General features: G+C 35.3%; 1 non-coding gene across 1 annotated transcript; it reads left to right on the top strand.

Moving 5' to 3' along the window:
* The first annotated feature begins 912 nt into the window (after positions 1–912).
* Positions 913–979, top strand: Smp_tRNA_00913_Pseudo_TTG.1.1. Its single transcript has one exon. It is a non-coding gene (tRNA).
* Positions 980–12,899: the final 11,920 nt, after the last annotated feature.

Raw genomic sequence — 12,899 nt, 5'->3', positions numbered from 1 at the left:
TAGCTGGTGACTAACCATTGATTCATACACCATTTGTTCCCTCAGGATACTGGAGCCCATGCGCACCATTGGTTTGGAATCAGGGTTTTCCAACTCCCCTAGGTGTACTCACCGTGTCCACCAACCCGGTTATAGCTCCGAACATTCACTTTTTATTCTCTCAATTTCGTAAATAACACCCACGCCAAGAGAAGGCAGTTAGGTACTATGTGATGGACTCAATAGAACCTCGAATTGTACACAACACTTCAATAATAATTCACTATTACGAAGGAACACAAGAAGACGAGAGTGTATGAAAACCTAATATCCAAGTAGAAAAAGTGAGATGACTCAACTCTCTCTATATATATGGCAGCAAAAAATAACTTTGGAGCACACAGTAAATCAATAAACTAAAAGTAGTAACAGTCAATCATAAAAAGCAAAAATCATGAAAAAATTTAAATTAGAAGAAATCAAATAATCCTGTGATTGACTTAACAACTAATTAAAACATTTATTCTTTCAATAAAATGTATGTTCTACTATTTGACTGGATACCATTAATATGGCTTTACATAAGGGAGGGGAAATTTCTTTGTGTGATAAAATTGTAAATGAAAATGACTGACAGATTTAAAGTATCATAGTGATTTGTTGAAATAGTTCAATGATTAAGTGACTAATTGTTTTCTTTTTTTTAAAAAAAAACTTTGTTGTCATCCGGTGTAAATCAACTTTTTGTTAGATAACCTAATTTGTAGAGATAATGAAACCAGGCCTTAATCAAAGGTGGGTAGTGGCTAGCAGTGAAATCCAGGACGCGCGTTTCGTCATATTTGGGGCTTGTCAGCTGGATGTACCTGCAACAAACAATACTAAATGAATTTAAACTTTACCTCATTGCACAAGTAAGTGGCTATCAGGACTCAGTGGTCGAGTGGTTAACGCGATGGCGTTTGAAGCGAAAGGTACTGGGTTCGAGTCCCAGAGTGAACATCAACAAGTCTGAGATGCAGGTACATCCAGCTGACGAGTCCCAAATAGGACGAAACGTGCGTCGAAATTGGATTCCACTGCTAGCCACTATCCATCTTTGCTTACCACGCTTGTGTATTTAGGCCATATCGAGACAATACGCACAGTATGCACATATGCCAATTAGAGACTGACCAGTTGCAGTCCTAAACATCAATGGGAAGATTCAAATAAACAATACTAAATGAATTCAGGCGTTAATCAGTTTTATTATTAGATGAAGGAACTTGAGCTATCATGTTATTGATATTATGTACTGAATTCTGATCAGTTTTCATTTGCATATGTTCATCATTTGTAGGATACCACAGTAATACAAATTTGTAACGAGTATTTATGGAATAGATGGATTGTAGCTAATAATGGGATTCAGGAAGTATATTTAGTTTCATTTAGGACTCATTGGTTAAATGTACCTGTATCTCAGTGTTGATGTTCAAATTAGAACTTGAACTCAGTCTATTTGACACAAACTAGTAGTTATTTGGATTTAATAGCTCAGTAAATGATATTTACTTGGTTCGAGTAGCAGTGTGAACATCAACCTTTCTAATACAAATACATCCTATTGAGAAGTCTCGAATTCTCAATATAACATAACAATCATTGAAAGATTACTATTTCTTTGCTAATTAGGTTATTTCTTTAAATAATGGCTTCATACTAGAATCTCAAAGAATTTTTTACACAGTAACTTTTAGTAACTTGTTGTCTATTTGAATTATTTGTGAAAATTCTTGTTGTCATTTGAAGGCTTGATAATGAAAACTGATTACAACATAATTAAGTTAACAACAACACAGTAAAAGTCTATTGGAATTATGAATAATATTGATTAGTGATAGGTCTATTGATTGGACGCTTGTTATTAACTTCCTAGATGATTTCTTTAATCCCAGACTACTTATACACTTGAACTAAAACAACAGAGAAAAGAGGCAAATTTATGTGTAGAAGCTTTACTTCACTGTTAAGGTATGAAAATGAAATTGAGTTTATTTAACAAAGTTTCTCATGATGTTAATTTCCTAGAAAGTTTTAGAAACATACTAAATATGGCAGTAACATATGTTATTATCTGCTCAAAACGTGACACATTCTTTCATTTTTATAGGTGTTTCTGAAAAGCTTCTTACTTACTTACTTGCTTATGCCTGTTACTCCCAATGGGGCATAGGCCGCCGACCAGAATTCTCCAACCCACTCTGTCCCGGGCCTTCCTTTCTAGTTCTATCCAACTTTTGTTCATTCTTCTCATATTGTCTCTATTTCTCGGTGTAATGTGTTCTTTGTTCTTCCTCTTCTCCTCTGGCCTTCAGGATTCCATATGAGGGCTTGCCTTGTGACACAGTTGGGTGATTTCCTCAATATGTGTCCTATCCACTTACAGCGCTTCTTCCTGATTTCTCCCTCCACTGGAATCTGGTTTGTTCTCTCCCACAGTAACTTGTTGCTGATAGTGTCTGGTCAACGGATCCGAAGTATCATGCGTAGACAACTGTTAATAAACACCTGTATCTTCTGGCTGATGGCTTTCGTAGTTCTCCACGTCTCCGCCCCATACAGTAGAATCGTCTTGACATTAGTATTGAACATTCTAACCTTGGTGTTGGTTGACAACTGTTTTGAGCTTCAGATGTTTTTCAGTTGTAAATATGCTGCTCTTGCTTTTCCGATCCTCGCCCTCACATCTGCATCAGATCCACTGTGTTCATCAATGATGCTGCCCAGATATGTAAAGGTTTTCACACTCTCCAAAGCTTCTCCATCAAGTGTAATTTGATTGGTGCATGTTGTGTTGTATCGGAGAGTCTTGATTTTCCCTTTGTTTATATTGAGACCTACTGCTGCTGAGGCTACTAATACACTGGTCGTCATCTCAAAAATTACCTTTTTTTAAATTCAGTTTGTTTGCTTGCTGACTGTTATAACTAACAAACATTTACTTTGATTCTATCTATTTATTATCAGTTCACAATGGCAAATACTTAAAAAATGCATCTAAGACCGACCTATGCAACTACGAAACACAGATATACTAGCCTATTTCAAAGTGTCGTAATTGATCAGTATGCTTAGAAATGACATCCAATACACCTCTTCTTTCTAGGTCAAGTAAATAATTGTAAAGCAATTAAAATAAAATGAAAAGTAGACAGAATGTAAAATGTGATCAATCAGTTCACTTAATTCGAGTGGGAGGAAACCAGCTGGAAATAGCATTAGAATACGATTGCATAACATCACGAATTCATTTAAGTTAGACACAAATCATTGAATGCCTACTTAATGGTCTAAATGGTTATGCACTCGCAGAGAGATTTAAACGTTTTGTATTCCTTTCCTTGTTAGAAATATGCACTACTGATGAGTTTTACACTAAGATGAAACAGCTCTCCACGATGTAAACAATAAAATAACTAGTAGACAAAGTCACCATTTATTCAGTATTCAATAAGCAAATCTAAGATTAGCAGTCAGGGGATTTAAAGAAAAACACGTTGTATAGATTGCTTTGATGGTAACATTTGCATATAGCAAATTCTCTACCTAAATGATCTTGATAACTAAATACATAGAATAAGGCTCATCTTATTGAAAAATTATATAAATGCAGTGAAAATTTCATTCGGTACATCTTCTGAGTTTCTTCAAAGCTGTTTGTTCTTGTGAAGTCAGTTGGTTGTTGCCCTTCATCCGTTGAGTTAGTGGTACTATATATTGTAAGGAAACGCAACAAGAAATAAGACAATCTATAGTACCACTAACTCAACGAATGAAGGGCAACAACCAACTGATTCGGTACATCTACATTCCTGAAGTACAGTAATTCTTGAGTTCTTCATGTGAGTGTCTGTCTATTAGTGATAATTCTTCGGTTTAAAGTAGAAAAAAAATTATTTTCAATAATGCACTTGCTTTACAAAACCACTTAGGTTATAACTTTTCTACATTCATTGTTCATATGTAATCAAATAATTAAGATGTATTACGTATAACAAGTTTAAAAGATGAGATACAGTAAGAAAACATTACATAACAATAATTTTCGCTTATGTATGTGCATGCGTGCATTGCGTTTGGTATTATTGATTTTCATAGTTAAAATCATGAGTCAATTGAAGCTAGACTACCATGGAAAACCCGGCTTAGTGGTCTATCGGTTAAGAGCTCTGGAGCGAGACTGGTAGGTCCTGGGTTCGAATCTCGTGAGGCGGGATCGTAGATGCGCACTGCCACTGAGGAGTCCCATAATAGGACGAGACGGCCGTCCAGTGCTTCCAGGTTTTCCATGGTGATCTAGCTTCAATTGACTCATGATTTCAACTATGAAAATACAGAAATCTCCATAAAACCCCTTCTGTTATTGATTTGTATTTAATAAATCTGGATGTATAAGGTCGTGGAGATTATTGAGTTTAAATTAATATCATGAATGGAGGAATGTTAGACCACCATTGAAAACGTGGAAGACAATAGTGGATAGTCACACAATATCATGAACTGTTTGAAGTTAGACATTAACACTGTTGGATGCTAGCTCAATGGTCTAGGTGTTAAGCATTTGCGCACGTGACCGAAGATCCTGGTTTCCAATCCGGTATTCGAGATCGTGAGTGTTCACTTTCGAGGAGTCTCAAACTAGGACGAAACGTCCTTCTAGTACTTCCAGGTTTTCAATAATGGTGTCTAACATTCATCCATTGATGATACCAATTTAAAATCTGAACGTGTCACAAGATTCTCAAGTGTGATATCAATTGTATATTAATATGTAGTTTTACAGACATTTAATTATTTAAGGAATAATACTAGATAAGAGATATATTATACAAAGCAAAACTACGTTTATATACATCTGCCTGAATAACTAACTCACAGACATACATACACATACATATATGTATATATAATAACAGAACGAAGGTGGATAAAAGGCAAACTGGCGGCGGCACGGATTCCACTGTATAGGTAAGCAGAGGAATATACACATATACCAACTTTCAGACATGATACATACACATACACACACAGAGAGAATCAATAATCAGATATCCTATTTAATAGACATTTTGTCTGATAATTTTCAACTTCTAATGTTTGTAATGTAAATATTTTAACAAATTTTTGTTGTTGTTATTGGTTTTTCACAATGTTACCAAAGTGACTAGTTACATTTTTTTTTCTTTTTGGAAAAAAAAATTTAAAACATTTAAATACACTTACTGTTTGTCATTTGGAATGGATGTTGAATTGAATATTGAAGTCTAAGTATACAAAAAACAAACTCCAAAAAATATTCAACATAAATTCATTTGGCATGGTTTTACTTGAATTTTTCCCATTGATGTTTAAGACTGAAATTGATCAGTTTCTTATTAGTATATGGACATCATGTATGGATTGCCCTGATATTGCCTTCATTCACAAGTATTATAAACAAAGATGGATAGTGGTTAGCAAGTGGAATCTAGGATGCGCGTTTCTTCCTTAACCTTATTGTACAAGCAAATGGCTATCGGAACTCAGTGGTTAGATGGATAACGCGATGGCTTACTTACTTACTTATGCATAGGCCGCCCACCAGTATTCTCCAACCCACTCTGTCCCGGGCCTTCCTTTCTAGTTCCATCCAGTTTTTGTTCATTCTTCTCATGTCTGTCTTCATTTCTCGGTGTAATGTGTTCTTTGTTCTTCTTCTTCTCCTCTGGCCTTCAGGATTCCATTTGAGGGCTTGTCTTGTGACGCAATTGCGTGATTTCCTCAGAGTGTGCCCAATAACGCGATGGCGTTTGAAGTGAACGGTACCGGGACCGAGTCTCAGAGTGAACATCAACTCTGAGGTGCAGGTACATCCATCTGACGAGTCTCAAATCGGATGGAACGCGCGTCCTGGATTCCACTGTCCATCTCCGTTTAGAAATACCGAATATGTTTCATTATAATGTTATTATGTTTTGACTAATATTGAGTTTGCATTAAATTTTCATCATACAGATAAGCTAGTCAGATTTCGGATGGAGGTTTTGGGAATTATTGTGTGAAATGGTGGACAAGCTATGACAGTTAGCTGGGATAGTTGTAATCTATTTGTTCTTCGTTCCTTTAATGAGTGAGTGAATACTATATGATAGAGTATAATTTTCATTCAATATTTGATTTCAAGCTTCAACTCTCATGCTAATTGTTTCGTCCTTTTTTTGTGATCTACCATGTCAGCATCCACTACGGTGTCGTATTCAAAAAAACACACACAGATAGTTTTCAATTAGTGAAATGAAGTCCCTAATGAAAATTATTCACTTACATGTAACACTAACTGATTAAATGAACAGAAAAGTGTTCGGTAGTGCTAGATATTACACTATTAATGAACATTAAAAAAAGGATGGTTATCCTCACACTAAATAAAGGGTGGTTGGGTGTCCAATTTTCATACTCTCATATCAATATGCTTTTTCTACTGGGAAACATATAGTTTCATTATTAGCACTATGGTGTGGGTTACTTATATCCACATAAGTAGTATATGGTGATTGTCAGGCATAGACTGTATTTCACTAGAAGATCGATAAGGAAAGAACGGCAACGGGACGCAGTGGGTAAGAAAATGCACGAACAATAATAATTGGAGACTATAAACTGATAGTTGAAGAAGGAATGGTCAAGATTGAGACAATTGATTGATAGTTTGCAAACTAACTGTTTACGGTATGGTTTTCAGATTTTAGTGAAATAGTCTGTAATCTCCATGTCGAATGCATCCGATTATCCGTAACCGTGTTCTTGTTCACTACAGTATGAGTTTAATTTATCACGCTATTGATAGTCAGGACTAAATATTGATTCGTTTCAGTTAGCATATATCTATCATATGCCGATTATCTCAATATAGCCATTACGTTACAAGTTATTTAGAATAGTTGAGTGGGCTCAGAAACCCAGTGGATAGCCCACTGTGCATTTGAATCGAAAGGTACTGGGTTCATGTCCCTGTATGAACATTAACACTAGGACACAGACACATTCAGATGACGAATCCCGAATAGGATGAAAGTCATATTCCATATTCCACTGCTATTCACAATTCATTTATTCTAAATAACTTGAAATATATAGTGTTATTTAAGTTTAATAACCACTTAAATTTGGGTCGCTTAGACTGTTTTCTTTTAGGCTTTTGGTGGACTTCACTCATAACTCATAGCAAAACCGTATTGAATATGGATATTAGACTAATTTAAAAGTATTTATCTTTGACGAATCAGTTTAGATTACCATTATCGATGATATACATATCTTATAGTTGAAATCATGAGTCAATTGAAGCTAGATAACCATGGGAAACCTGGAACCACTGGACGGCCATTTCGTATTATTGTGGGACTCCTCAGCAGTGTGCATCCACGATCCCACCACGCGATCTGATAATCCTGGGTTCGAATCTCACGAAGCGGAATCGTGGATGTGCACTGCTGAGGAGTCCCACAATAAGACGAAACGGTCATCCAGTGCTTCCAGGTTTTCCATGGTTATCTAGCTTCATTTGAGTCATGATTTCAACTATAAAATAAACATCCTTTTTTAAATGTTCATTGATAGTGTAATATCTAGCACTATCGATCACTTTTCCTTTCATTTAATCAGTCAGTGTTACATGTAAGTGAATAATTTTCATTGAGGACTTCATTCTACTAATCAAAAACTATCTATGTGTCTTTTTTGAATACAACACTATAATGGATCTTGACATGGCAGATGACAAAAGAAAGAACAAAACAATTAAAATGAAGGTTGAAGTTTGAAATCTAATCCTCATGCTATCATACGTTCTCTAAGATTCTTAGGATGTACCTTTCATATCAATTTACAATCAATCAATACATCAGATAAGGTTCAATCTGTTAGCCCTTTTTGAAAATGATTAACAAAAACAACAAGATTAGAGATCAATCAAATGAAACTATCCACAAGGAAAAAGAGAACAAGTAAGAACAACGAAATCTATAAAGACAATCAATCATAAGAAAGATCCTTAAAACTAATTAATTGAATGTTTATACCAGAATTATAAAACTTATTTCTATATTACTTAAATAAGCATGGAGTGTGCTATACAGAACAAGACTGAAGGCGACCCGAACAGCTCAGTGGTAACGTCTTTGACTGTGAAGTTGGCTGGCACGGGACCGTATCCGTTAGGGAACACCAGTTTCCTCAAGATTACAGGTACACCTTACTGACGGGTGCCGAATAGAACAAAACTCGGGTCCAGGGTTTCTCTGTTGACTACCTCCAACCACCATCTTATTTCAACATAATGTATGCAATGTCAAGTCACCTAGACTAGTGACCATATTGCAACTTGATCGATAACATTCAATCTACACTAAGAAGAACTTGACACATATGACATTGATCACTACCCAATGATCAATCAATGGTAAACTTAACAACTAAACCAATACCAAAATAAAACAATATATATAGAACTATATTACTTACAGATTTTTCTTTAATCATTTCTATAATTTACCATTATTATCCTTTCTGTATGATAATTCAAACTGAAGAGTTAGTTATGAATACTTCAATAACTATTCCAATAAAGAAGCCCAAACTGTCGAAACATTTATTTTTATTTCAAATGATTGTGTAATAGATCAGAAAGGGTTTTGTGAAGATTTCAGTATTTTCATAGTTGAAATCATGAGTCAATTGAAGCTAGACCACCATGGAAAACTTGGAAGCACTGAACGGCCGTTTCGTCCTATTATGTAATCAATAAATAAATAGAGTAGTCTGCAACAAAAATACAAAAAAAAAATAGAAAGTAGACAGATCAATATGACCTACATAAACACCAATTAAAAGACATTTCTAATTGATTGATTGATCGATTGTATGATAGATAGATAGACATATAAATATAAACACAAAAAATCAATAGTCTATATTTTAAAATAATGATTAATGGATCATTGATCGATTTTTTTTTAAAATAATTGATGAAATGAATTATATATGATGAAAAGATAAAACTTGATAAGATCGATGTTATTAGTAGTATAATAGTAGTATTGTTGTGAATGAGAACACAGATGGAAACAACTAATGTACTTACTTGCCTACTTATTTACGCATGTTGCCCCTCATGGAGGAGCATAAGCCACTCACTAGCATTCTCTATCCAATTCTGCGTTGGGTAATCATTTCCAGTTGTTTCCAGTTGCTATTCATCCTATTCATATCTACTTTCAATTCTCGACAACCTATGTACTTCAATATGAAATTATAGAGTTTTTTAGTAAAATGTGAAAACTATACGTTTAATGTTTCATTTGTATATCCTCTATCAATTGTGTTAAATTTCATCGTTTGTTTATTGTTACAACAATTACTCTTTGTTTCAGTTCTCTACTATTCAATGTTCCCAACTGTCTAGTACCAGACATTTCACTTTTGGTTGATGTTATATACCTACTTATATCGATATAAGTAGTATAACCATAGTAGTACTCAGTGATTATTATAAAGAATGACTTCAGTAAAATGATACAAAGGATTAACAAAATCAAGATTAGCATTCATACATTTAATTTCTTGTTTATTTTGAACTCAGTAAGTATTTCCCATTTTTAATTCATTGTTGATTTATAAAAAAAGTAAATGTTAAATAGTCAAATACATTTTTGATGGAGTTTTATTCTCTGAGCTGGATGGGTTGGTTGTGGAGCTTTCATCATCCTTCTGAACGACATCATTAGCATAAACTTCGGGTAGAAGTGAAGTGTTTGAATTTCTCCACATGTGATTCACAGCTTGTCCTGCGCACCTCGATATCAAGAAGAAACAATCAACAGCGATGTGGTATTATACTAAAACAAAACAACTTTTCAGTGTTTCCCAATTTTTGTGGTTGCCTATGATCAATCTATGATGTCAAATAACAAAGTTTATCCATCTACCTCTCTGAAAACTGAAAATAAATGGCTTGTGGTTACACTGGTTAACTCATTTTTTTAACACACATTCTCGATTTAATATTTAACTCTTAACAGGAAACCATTACCACTCAACCGTTATTTGTTATCGTTTTTTTTTACTTTCTGTCAGGAGATCTTGATTAAGTAATGACTAACGTCGAAGGGAAACTCCAGGTGTGGGGGACAACCATGTCGGATGTGAAGAAGGCATCAATCGAAGGCAATAAAAGATGGTCGCTCAATATTATGGATTGATTGAAGTCGGATATTAACACTGTTAAATCCTGGCTCAGTGGTTTAGAGGTTAAAAGTTCAAGAGCCCAACCAAAGGTCCTGTGTTCAACCTCTGATTTCAGGGTTATAATTGGGCACTGATATGTTGTCATACACGAGGACTAAGTGACGTCCCAGTACTTCCTTATTTTCAGTGGTTGTCTAACTAAGACCAGTTCGTGCTTTCAAGAAAAAATACTGCTGTTTTGCTGAAATCACAAGGAACTCAAAAAAAGGACAAGAATTTCAGCATTAAAGTGACCAAATCACACAAGCACTCTACCAGCTAACTTTTTCAATCAACCAGAAATTAACCCAGGATTTTCTAAACGAAACTGATTTTACAATAAACTAGGTAAGTAATTGATATCATTTATTTGACACATTCATACATGAGCAATGAATACACCTAATTATCATTTTGCTCCCTGAGACCCTTTGATTGCCTTGTTATTACAATACTGTACATAACATGATCAGGCAGCCAAAGTGACTCAGGTATGCATAATAGGTGTTAAACTTCAAAACGTATACTGTTTTTAATGGTTACCTTATTATGTTTTTGATGGATGTAATTTTAAATGTCGAAAATGTCTTGTTATTGCATAAACGATAAATTATTTTCAGAAGGGTTTTTGTGGAGATTTCAGTATTTTTCATAGTTGAAATCATGAGTCAATTGAAGCTAGACCACCATGGAAAACCTGGAAGCACTGGGCGGCCGTTTCATCCTATATGGGACTCCTCAGTGGCAGTGCGCATCCACGATCCCGCACTCGCCAGATTCGAACCCAGGACCTACCAGTCTCGCGTCAGAGCACTTAACCGATAAATTATTTATGTTTTTAATCAGAGATGGATGATGTCTGGCAATGGAATGCAGGACGCGCTTTTCATTTGATTCTGGACTTGTCAGAACTGATGTTCACTCCTGGATTCGAATCCATTGTCGTTCCCTTCAAACTCCATTGCGTATTCCACTTATCTAACAAGTGCAAATAGCTACTAGATTGTAGAATGGGGTGAATTTTATATTTAATTCATATATATTAGTTGTCTGAATTATAATATTCATGTTTCTGCTTAAAAATGCAGGTAACTTATTGGGAACATCAAGGCGATCCGCACAGGATGCACATATCACAAAAGAGACTGATTATCACTGGAATCACAAACAGATCTAAGTTAAATAACCAAAGAAGACCCAGAAGGACTAAATTACCATTTTGATATAGTATAGAACTCTTTAGCAGCGGTTAGGCTCGAGAAGATATTCCCGGATTTCTAATGAGAAGTCGTAATCAGTGGAGTTCAGTTTTGTAAAGTGTGAGAAGGGTATTTGATCGAGAACAGTGGAAGATGGTCGCGTAATATCGCCAACTGCTTGGATATAAACATGTACAGTATTGGATGTTGGATCACCGGTTTAGAGACTAAGCGTTCGGATGCGAGACCGAAGGTCAAGGGTTCGATTCCCGGGTGTAAGGTAGTAGATTAGCGCCACTGAGAAGTCCCATACTAGGACGAAACAGTCATCAGTAAAAAAGCAGTTCTTTCAAGTTTTCAACGATTGTTTAAATCAGATCGACCAGTGATTTCAATAGAAATCAATAATCCCCACAATCTCATATTGATAATAGTGATAGTAATTGGATACAGCTTTAATCAGCACTATGAATTTACCATGGTAATGAGAAACTGACAGCTAACTCCAATACATAGATTTGGTTTGAATTTTTTTAGCAGCAACTGCTTCCATAGAACGTGTGAATGAGTTACGTATCTTTGTCTATCAATAATCTTGAATGATTTGTGAACGTTGATAGTATACCCGCTCTCGGTTAGATATCCAGCTAATTCACTTTTCGAGCTAATAAGAAACTTTAACCTCGAATTCTTTGGGATTTGCTCAAAAATATGAATATTTACCGCCCTCTCAGTTTTTCTTATGTATGTGATTTGGCACGTACATATAAACTCAATTGGATGTACTGAGAAAAAAAGATTTATCAATTTTTGTTTATTTCAGGGAGCAGTTCGTTTCACATAAGGTAATGAATATTGAAGCTAGATAAATAGTCATCGCGGTAGAATTTATTCAGCGGTTAATGGTTTTATTTTCTGAATTAAGGTGTTAAAGTTTTCTTTTCAACCCAATTGTACTTAACGTGTTCTTTTCTTTCAGACCACTTATCGACGAGTTTATGTTGGTGAACATTCCCACCTAAATACCTACTTACTTACTTACGCCTGATACCCCTCGTCGAGGAGCATAGGCCGCTCACTAGCATTCTCCATCCAACTCTGTCCTGAGCCTTCCCTTTCAGTTCTTTCCAGTTAACATTCATCCTTTTCATATCTGCTTCTATTTCCCGGCGTAGTGTGTTCTTTGGCCTTCCTCTTTTCCGCTTCCCTTCCGGATTCCAAGTTAGGGATTGCCTTGTAATGCACATTGATGATTTCCTTAATGTATGTCCTATCCACTTCCAACGTCTTTTCCTAATTTCTTCTTCAGCTGGAAGCTGGTTTATCTTCTCCCATAAAACGCTGTTGCTGATAGTATCCGGCCAATGGATGTTGAGTATTTTGCGTAGACATACTGTTTATAAATACTTGTAC

This window comes from Schistosoma mansoni, chromosome 1, assembly GCF_000237925.1.
Source record: "Schistosoma mansoni strain Puerto Rico chromosome 1, complete genome".
NCBI lineage: Eukaryota > Metazoa > Platyhelminthes > Trematoda > Strigeidida > Schistosomatidae > Schistosoma > Schistosoma mansoni.
Note: the sequence above shows the minus strand (reverse complement) of the source record. Positions and strands in the feature narration are given on the sequence as shown.